Source organism: Meles meles, unplaced genomic scaffold, assembly GCF_922984935.1.
Source record: "Meles meles unplaced genomic scaffold, mMelMel3.1 paternal haplotype, whole genome shotgun sequence".
NCBI classification, from domain to species: domain Eukaryota; kingdom Metazoa; phylum Chordata; class Mammalia; order Carnivora; family Mustelidae; genus Meles; species Meles meles.
Genome location: NW_025721603.1, coordinates 825485 through 835969, shown reverse-complemented (window position 1 = coordinate 835969; position 10485 = coordinate 825485).

The following is a 10485-nucleotide window of genomic DNA, read 5'->3' as shown; positions in this document are numbered from 1 at the left end:
GGGGAAGAAAGGAGGAGGGAGAGATGTGGTGTTAGGAACAGAAGGCCACATGATTCAAACACTGGCATTGAAGATGAAGTGGACCATGATGCAAGGAATTAATTAAGTGGTTTCTAGAATCTGAAAAATTAAAAAAAAGTTTTCTCCTCTAAGGCCTTCAGAAATGAGTACAAGTCCTCCTCAATCTTGGTCTATTATGATCATTTTTGACTTGTGACCTCCAGAATAGAAAGATAATAAGTTTGTGTCATCTAAAGTTAGTGGTAATTAGATACAACAGTCACACCAACAAATAATTTTATCAGGTTTTAACAAGTATAATGAGGCATATTGATTGCTAATAACAAATTAGCCAGTACTCATGCAGTGCTTACCCTTTGCCAGTAATCTCTCCATATGCTCTGGTGTTTTGATGTATTTACTTTTCACAGCACCTCTATGGGGACAGTTACTATAATTATCATTATTGTTCAATTGGAGAAACTAAGGCATGGAGAGGGCAAATGGCAGATCTGGGCCTGGTTCAAGAAGCAAGACTTTGGGGCGCCTGGGTGGCTCAGCGGGTTAAGCCACTGCCTTCGGCTCAGGTCATGATCCCGGGGTCCTGGGATCAAGTCCCGCATTGGGCTCTCTGCTCAGCAGGGAGCCTGCTTCCCTCTCTCTCTCTCTCTCTCTCTGCCTGCCTCTCTATCTACTTGTAATCTCTCTCTCTCTCAAATAAATAAATATTTTAAAAAAAGAAGCAAGACTTTGTTTTTCATACTTTCCACAGCTATGTTCAACTCACCCTAAATATACAATATCCTTTTAATCATTTGTTGAATTTACAGTTATATGAGACAAATCATATTAAAATAGGCTGCAAAACCATAATCACATTTAAAAATTTTTGGATTTATGGTCAAAGTTTTCAACAAAGTCATAAAGTAAGAAATGAAGTTCATTATTTCCAAAAATATAAAGTGTTCTCTAACTCCTGGGCAATCTCTAAGAATCACATATTTTCTTATAGATGTCTGACTTCCCATTTTAACATCCAAGGGGTGGGCAGAGCAGTGGGGGGGGGGAAGAAAAAGAAAAAAAGTCCTCACTTAATGTAACCTGGGAATGGTCCTCCAAACACCAGACTCACAATTCTCACTGCTGAATAATCACTGTTTAGGGAAGCTACTTATCTCCAAGAAGACATAATAATGCCCTTTCAATAGTACTATTCCCAGTCTTTCACCAGTATAACTATCATTACATATGAAACTCTGTAAAGCTGACACCATATTTCCTTTTGAAGATCCACCTTTGAAAGAAATCCTCCATGTGTGTAAGGGGGAAGTGGCAGAATTAACTCCTGAATAAATGACCAATGAGGACAAGATTATTAAAATTGAATGAAGAATGAACAACAAAGACATTTCAGAAATTACCTGAAAGTGTGAACCCAAATTAACTCATTGTGGCATAAACTGAAATGTTACTAGAAATGTCTTATCAATGATTTATAAATCTAAAACCATAAGTTAAATTATCAAGTTTTTAATACATGATTTCCCTCTTCTCCTGTATATATATATTTTTTTAGTTACAGATGTTCCTAAATCCTAAAGAATGATAATTCTTTAACACTTAGGGTTGACTGGCTGGCTCAGTCTGTGGAGCATGTGACTCTTGATCTTGGGGTCATGAGTTCAGCCGCACACTGGATGCAGAGCTTACTTAAAAAATGTAAAAAAAAAAATAAAAAATATATATAAAACACATTTTAAAAAGACTTAAAGTAAGATGCTAGCTCTGTGGTCAGACCTCAGACCTGTTATGGTTGTGTCTAACATAATACATCACTCTCTTAAACCAAAACCTCTCTACAGGTGGAGGTACTTTGAGAACTTCCCCAGAGTTGATTAAAGTCATTGGTTCCATTAAAAACAGACATCTTCTATATGATTATTCCTTAATTGAGTATGATCAGAGTTAGTTACTGAGTTCAGTAACATTGAAAAATTAAGGTGTTTTGGCCTCTGTTTCCAACCAGGTAGAAGTCCCTGGATTGTGTTGCTGAATCCATAAAAACAACCCCCACCACTTTCTTCCCTGAATATGTATGAATCACTGAGCACTTGGTGTTACAGTCCTCTATACACATATAACTATATATAGTTTAATAATTATATACTTATAAACAAATATATATGCATATATTAAATTATAAAATATATCCAAGTTTTCACTGATGGTGAAGATTCAAGTGACATCAATTTCTTCTGGATCTTATTTTCTGTATTCCTACAAGTATAGATTATATGTGGAAAAAGAATTTACTTTAAGTCAAAGGATAAGCTTCTTATTAAAAGTTTGGGCAATTAATAAATAAAATTTTCCACATCTCAGTCTCTAAATACTAAGAGGATGACTGAGCAGGCATGAAATTACACCAGAACCCTGCCTGTATCTCTCCCAAATCGGAAGACAAAATTCATCAAATTCCTCCCTACTGTTAAACATTGTACTACAAGATGCTACCTGAAATAAATCTTTATTGTCTTAAATATGCATGTTAACCATTGTAAACTAAATTCAGAGGGACTTACTAATATACATACATCAAAAAGTCAGAAGATACAAATTTTTAAATACATAAGGTATTAAAAAATTAAAAGAATTATCAAAGAAAGGAAAGCTACATACAAAAGAATGCCCCCAAGCGATTGAGACTAAACATTGGTATAAATAATTTCAATTTGCTAGTTTAAATTCCCCAGTTTTCTAAAATAACTTCAAACTCTAAGATACCATTTTATCCATTAATCCTGATGCAATTTAATCTGATCCTTAGAAAGAATCTGTGTCTTGATGGCCTGGGTAAAAATCCAGGGTCTGCCGCTTATTAGCCATATGACAACAGGGAAGTCACTCCTCAAGTTCCTCACTAGACAAAAGGGCATCAGAGCAGTCCCTGTCCTCAATATTATTGTGCAGTGTGTGTAAGGCTCTTATAACAATACTAAGAACCTAATAATGCTATAAAAGTATTGACTATAAATTGTAGGATCTCCTCTGACTGAAAACAACTCTCCAACTTGGTAGTTGTGGAGAAACAATAGGCCTCAGAGTAGGAAAACAATATAATTTCTGAATCTTAAAATTGCAGTACATAACCTTGTTTTTGTTACTTAAATCCTTTTACTCTAATTTTCCATATATTTAAAGCAGACATGATGGTAAAAGTGATTGTAAATTATATAAATTTTAGATGATAAATTTAAGATTATCAAACTATTTATTTAGTTAGTTAGTTCAATTAGCCAACATATAGTACATCATTAGTTTCTGATGTAGTAATGAATCTTGAAGACTACATCAAAAGGATTCATTTTTAATAAAACAATAGCATTAGACCAGTTATCTCTCTTGATACTGGTTTTACTTCTTAATATGTACACAGCATGCAATCTTGTTCTTAAAAATACTCACACATTTTTACAATCTTTCAAATTAGAAAGAACAATTATATGCAGAAAGCTCTGAGTTTGGTTACATTTATATTATTTTTTTCCTCATGAAAGAAGTTTCCCACACAATTTTTCTAAGGAGGAAAGATAGTGCCTGTCTGTTTCATCAACTCTGCAGAAGCTAAGTTCCAGAGACAGATTTAATTATATTCAAACATGTTTCCTGATTTTATCTTTCTAAGTTTATTGGATACTTATTAAAATCACTACTCACTGCAGTTAAGCACTATAAATTCAGGAGAAGAAAAGTCTTGATATCAATTTAAATATATAAACCTAAGCCTCATTTTAACATCTATGTTTTCAATTAATATGGAAAGAGGCAAATTTTGTCTCCTCAACTGAGCAAATGCCTGCATATGAAACATACTCCTGTTTCTCAAAAAGAAAATGGTTAACTGTGACAAGTATAGCAAAAACCAGCTATTCTTTCTTTGCAGGGGCTACAGCTTAAAAGCATTTAAATAGAAATGACATCAGAATTGGTGACATTGGAAGGAATTTAGGTATAATTCTTTTGCTTCGACCTTCTTCCTTGACGTGTAATGAAATGTGAGCTTAAAAAACACATCTAATTTTACTGATCTACAGTTTCTACTACAACTCTTCAAGTTTGGGATTCCCAGAAGAAAGGGAAAAACAATTTAAAAAAGGATTATTCTTAATTTTTTTTTTATTTAAGGGATCACTGAACTCAATGTGGGGGTCAAACTCATGATCTTGAGATCAGGAGTCACATGCTCTTCTAATTGAGTCATCCAGGTGCCCCTAAACCCAAGTAATTTTGAGTGCTAATTCTGAAATAAAATAGTTTTCATTTATTCAACTATTTTAGCACATTTTCTATATCAGGGATAGTTCATGGAGCTTGGAGTACATAATAGATCACGATGAAGATCTCTGTCCTTTCTTTTGTGATGAGTAAAATATATATAATAGAATAAACTTAAAATCTGGTCAAAGAAAATGAAATAAAGCAATGAGAGATAATCAAGAGTTGATGGATTTATCACCTTTATGTCCTTAATTAATGGAAACCAAGGAGATATAGTAGAATGGAAACCTTAGATATTTTCTTAAAATTTGAGTCTTTAGGATTTTGAAAGGAAAACTCCCTGAGATGTTTGCTAAATATTTGTCAATACCATGGTAGGCATGTATTATTCAGGTTTAACACAATCTATACTTAACAAAATCCCAGCTGACAAAAATACTAGCTGTATATTATGAATCAGCCCTTTATTTTAGTCAAATGACATTTCAATACCATGGAATTATACATTAAAATTGTTCTGCCTCATGAAAATAACTTGTGTGTAGTCAGTATCTGAGATTTTGAACATTTATTTCATGCTGTTATTGGACCTATTAGCAGAACTTTTCCAAAGTGAAGAATCAACTTGGCAAGGATGCAATTCCAATTTCTAGGCAAAAGAGATCTGTATTTATTTCTTCACACTAAACAATTTATAAACATTTTTAGTTTTTCTTATCACTCCTTTACTTGCTGAGTATTTAATAAAGCATTTAATAATTAAATTTTATACTACCCACTATTTCCATTTTTATGTTATATAAATATACACAAATTGTGGTCTAAGTAAAATAAATATGTGGAAGCAAGAGTTTAATTATTTCATGTCCATATTTCTCACCTGTAGAAAGACAGCAGAGAGTGCATGACTGCCCTTCAACATGCGTCATCAGGTCCTTGGTAGACCAGCCTAGCTGGTATTGAACAGAGAATGAATATGGGTTTTATCAACATGTCACTCTCAGAGGAATTTTCCAAGTTTATCACTAGGATTAATAAGCTAGAAGCTGCTCATTGTATCACATGCTTCTCTTCTTTGGAAATAGTTTAACATTTAATGACATGATTTGGCACAAAACATAAGAAAAACTCAGAAAACATGGTTCTGAAGCTCCCATCTGCCTCTTGTGCATGAGAGGCAATTTTTTTTTTTTTTTTGCTCTTTACATCAGCTTCCCCATGGGGCTGATTACTTCTGTAAATACTGGAAGGATTTTGGGGAAATCAGAATGAAAACCAGATAATATGTTTAAATATGATTTGGAATTTGGAGAATATTTCCTTCACTTTTAACACATAAAACAATACCCAGTTTATGCAAGTATAGAGTTGGTGACTTAAAATTAATTTAAAATTATTACAATGTATAATTTTATTTCCCAAGTTAATAGAATGTATTTTTAATAAAGATGAAAATCTAGTTACCACAAATCATCTAATATAGGAATTTGTTAATATTACTGGGGAACATCTCTGGTCATCCCTTTTAAGTGAGGGGAAAGGATACCCATCATATGTCTATAGTAATTTTTAAGTTAAATTATATTAAAATATACAACAGAAAACTGCAAAATTTAGAAGAGGCATGATTGATAAATCATCACAGAATAAACAAAGAAATGTAGTCACCACTTGGAGGAGGGTGTGTGTCCAGTACATCATTTGAGAAAATAAACCCAAGATTAAACTCATTGAAGTGGCAAGGCAGTAAAGACTAGAAGTGTCTAGTATTTCAAATGTGAAGATATCACATGTAGCCATCAAGAAACATAAATATTCATGGAATCATCATACCACAATAAGAACATAATAGTTTTTCAGTACAACTTCACAGAAATGGAGATCCCAGATTTATCCAGTAAATAATTCAAAATAGTCCTTGTAAAAGCCTCTGTGAGTTAAAAGAAACATAGAAAAATAGCTCAATAAAATCAGGAAAACAATACACAAGCAAAATGAGTTCTTTAAAGATAGAAGTTATAGAAAAGAACCAAAGAAAAATTGTTGATCTGAAGAATAGAGAATGGGTGAAATTAAAAATTCAAAAGAGAACATTAATAGCAGACTTGATCAAACAGAAAACTTGTGACCTAAAGACAGATTATTTGAAATTATCTAGCCATAATAGAAAAAAAATGACAAAAAGTGAAGACATCCTATGTGACTTATGAGAAATCATCAACTGAAAAAAAAATCTAGGCATTTTTTTGAGTCTCAGAATAAAAATAAAGATAGAGGGGCAGGAATCTTAATCCAAGTTCATGAAGATCATGAGTCCCCAAGCTTATTATTTAGTAACTTAAACAATAAATTATTACTTAACATAATAAAACTGTTAAATCAAACAAAAACTAAAGTTTAAAACTGGAAGAGAAAAAAAGAAATATACATACAAGGAATCCTCATGAGTGGATATTTTATCATAAAACTTGCAGGCCAGGTAAAGTAATATATTGAAAGTGCTGAAAGGAAAACAAAATAAAACAAAACAACTAACCAAAAATACTTTAACGTCCAAATGTGTTTTTCAAAAGTGACAAAGAGATAAAGATAAAACAAGAAAAAAAAAAAAAAAGTTCAGGGAGTTCATTATCACTAGCCCTGCCTTACAAGAAAAGCTGAAAAGGGCATCCTCAAATTTAAATAAAAGAACCCTATTAAGAAAGGTGAAACATTTGGAAATATAAAAGTTAGGTTTTTTTGTAAGATTTTATTTATTTTCTGACAGAGACATAGCAAGAGAGGGAACACAAGCAGCAGAATTGGGGCAGGGAGAAGCAGGCTTCCTGCTGAACAGGAGCCCTATGTGGGGCTCTATCCCAGGGCCCTGGGATCATGACCTGAGCTGAAGGGAGAGGCTTAATGATTACGCCACCCAAGTGCCCCATAAAATTTAGTTTTAAACATAATTGGAGGGACCCCTGGGTGGCTCAGTTGTTGGGTCACCAACTCTTCATATGCTCTAAGGGTCAGGAGATTGGCCTGCACTGGGCTTCATGCTCAGTGAGAGGTCTGCTTGAGATTCTCTTCTTCTCCCTCTCCCTCTGCTCCTCCCCAACACAGGCATGTGTGCTCTTTCTCTCTTAAATAATAAATAAATCTTTAAGAAAATAAAGATATTTGCATATTCAAAGTCAAAGTACATTAATACTGTAATATAAAGTTGTGTTATCAGTTAACTTTAAAGAAAATTTTAAGAAAATTGTTTTAAAATAAATAAATAAAACGACTATAACTTGATAATAAATACACAATATATAAAAGAAATTAAAAAATAAATAAAAATTTAAAAAAGAAATAAAAAGGTGTATTGTGATATCAAATACATATTATATGGCAAATGAGAATAAAAACGTAGAGTATCTCTATACAATCTAAGATAAGTTGTTATTACCTTAACATAGGATATTTATGTAAGCCTCAATGTAAAAAAAAAACAAAAATTTACAGTTGATGCAAGAAGCTCATATGTGGCAGGGATACAAGATGACAGGGGAGTAGGAGGAGGCGCCTTTTCAACCTGGACCCTAAAGTGAGCTGATTACCTACCAAAGAACTCTGATCACCCAAGAAATCAGCCTGAGACTAGAATTATACACTTCTGGATCTCTATGGGGGCAGAAGATGCCAGTGGGCAGGTAAAGCAGAATGGGAACATCAGGTTAATATTGGAAAATAAACAAAAGGAGGAGGGAGCCAACAGACGTGACCCATTGGAAAGTAATACTCCAATATGAGAGTGCCTTGCAATTGGGGACCAGCATTAACTTGAGTCTGGTTGAAAGCACTCAAAAAGAGCAAAGGATCATGGGGGGAAATTGTGGGAATTGGAGTGGTTAGGGACAGGTACTTGAGTCCCTACACCCAGGACAGCCACCTCTGGCACTGAGCCAGCGAGAGTGTGGCGAAGAAGCCAGGTCTTGGTCCCTGAGCCGCCAGCGTGCCTGAGATCCTCTGGGTGGTGGCTCCCATTGGGGGCAGGGAGCCTCACCAGCCAGCAGAACCAGTGCCTTATGCACTCTCCAGCATGCACCATGCTACCAGAGTCTGAGTCGTGCCCCCCATCCAGAGGTGCATGCAGGTACTAGCCAGCAGAACCACAGCCTTTTGAACTATCCACATGTGGGCAGTGCTACCAGAGCCTGAGTCACTCCCCACCCCACACCCCTACCTGAGAGAGGCGCTACAGGTGCCAGCCAGTGCTCTCTTGGACATGGAGAGTCTGAGCATTCCCAACCTGGGCCAGTGGAAAATCTCAGTGTTGTACCACAACTTGGAACCTCTCTGGTGGCCTGAAGCTGCCCAGACAGCCGAGGCGATAGTGGTTTTGGGTACAAGCAGGAGTTCCTATGACCCCAGAGACCATGACTGGGAATGTGGTCTGCCAGTGGCTGAGGGGGAATTTATGTGCTCTGAAGCACCCAGAGCAGAACAGACTGAGGCTTCTCTCTGAGAGGGAGGTCTTGGGGAAGTTTGCTTTCCTCTTAATCTCCAAAAACCATCAAAAGCTGCCAAGGTGAGAGAAAACAAATGAACAAACAAACAAAAAAGCCTCTAGAGAACAAACGCCTGAAAAAAACAGTTTCCTCAGAGTCCACCCCCTTGATGGGGACAGGAGGATTTAACTCAGGGAACAGTGCCTGAGAAACGACACAGAAGGCCCTTCGCCCAGAAAGCCCTTCGCCCAGAAAGTCAACCAAAAAAAAAAAAAAAAAAAGGACAACCGCCACTACTTCGTAGATACAACTTCTATTTTTAATTCGTTCCATGATTCTGGTTCATTTTTTTATTTAAATTCAATTAATTAACATAATATACCATTGATTCAGAGGTAGGGTGTCAGTGATTCATCATTCTTTTTTTTTAAGATTTTATTTATTTATTTGACAGAGAGATCACAAGTAGACAGAGAGGCAGGCAGAGAGAGAGAGAGAGAGGGAAGCAGGTTCCCTGCTGAGCAGAGAGCCCGATGTGGGACTCGATCCCAGGACCCTGAGATCATGACCTGAGACAAAGGCAGTGGCTTAACCCACTGAGCCACCCAGGCGCCCCTGGTTCATTTTTTAATAGCTAATTTTTAACCTATTTACCATCACAGTGAGATGCTGAGTACATCAAATTCCATAATAACTTTTTAAAATGAACTTTTTGATACATATACCTGTGTTTTTCTTTTGCTTTTCTATATTTTTTAGTTTTTTTAAAATTTAGTTTAGTTTATTCTTTTTTTATTTTTATTTTTAAATATTCATACAGAGTTAAATTTCAAGGTAATCCCCTTTCCCCAATCAATGCTACCCCATAGGTAAACCAGTTTTTAATCCCCCTTTATGTTAGGGAAGCTGAGTGATCTAACAAAGATATCAAGATACATCCAGGAAGACTCAAAACAACCATCCTCGCCCACACTGAGAATTTATAACCACTCTCTTATCTATTTCTTCTGCCAGTGCTTCTGTGTATTTGTTTTTGTACTGATAGTATATAAATCTTATACTTGGGGTTCTTTTTGATGAGGTTCTTTTTTTGTTTTGCTTATATATATATTTTTTTTTCTCTTGTCATCTAATTTTATCATTCTTTTTGTTTGTCTGTTTTTGTTTGTATTTGGGTTGTCCTTCTCTTTTATTTTATCTTTCTTTATTTCCCCTGTTTTTCTCTCTCTTTTTTTTCTTCCTTACTCTTTTCTTTCTTTTGGTTGGGACACTTGATTGCTCAGAAGCATTACAGGGTGCCCCTTGCCTGCACCACAGTCGATACAACCAGCTACATCTGTTCAGCCATCTCTCACCAAAATGACTAAGAAGAGGAATGCCCAACAGAAGACAAATGTAGAGGTTGGGCCTTCTGCAACAGAGCTAATGGCTATGGACAAAGACAATATGTTGGAAAGGGAATTCAGGCTAACAATTGTCCAGGCAATAGCTAGGTTGGAAAAAGGCATGGATGACAAAATGGAATTGACTACGACAAAAGTGAAAGCCACCAGGGATGATGTTCACAATGTTTTCAAAGAGTTCCAATCTAATCTAATTTCTTTAAAATCTAGGGTAACTGGACAAAAAGTAGAATCAGGAGGAAACCTGGAACAAACTGCTTAGAAGCCATGAAAACAGAATTAGGGAAATAAATGATGCCATGAAATGTTCCAACGTCAGAATTATTGGA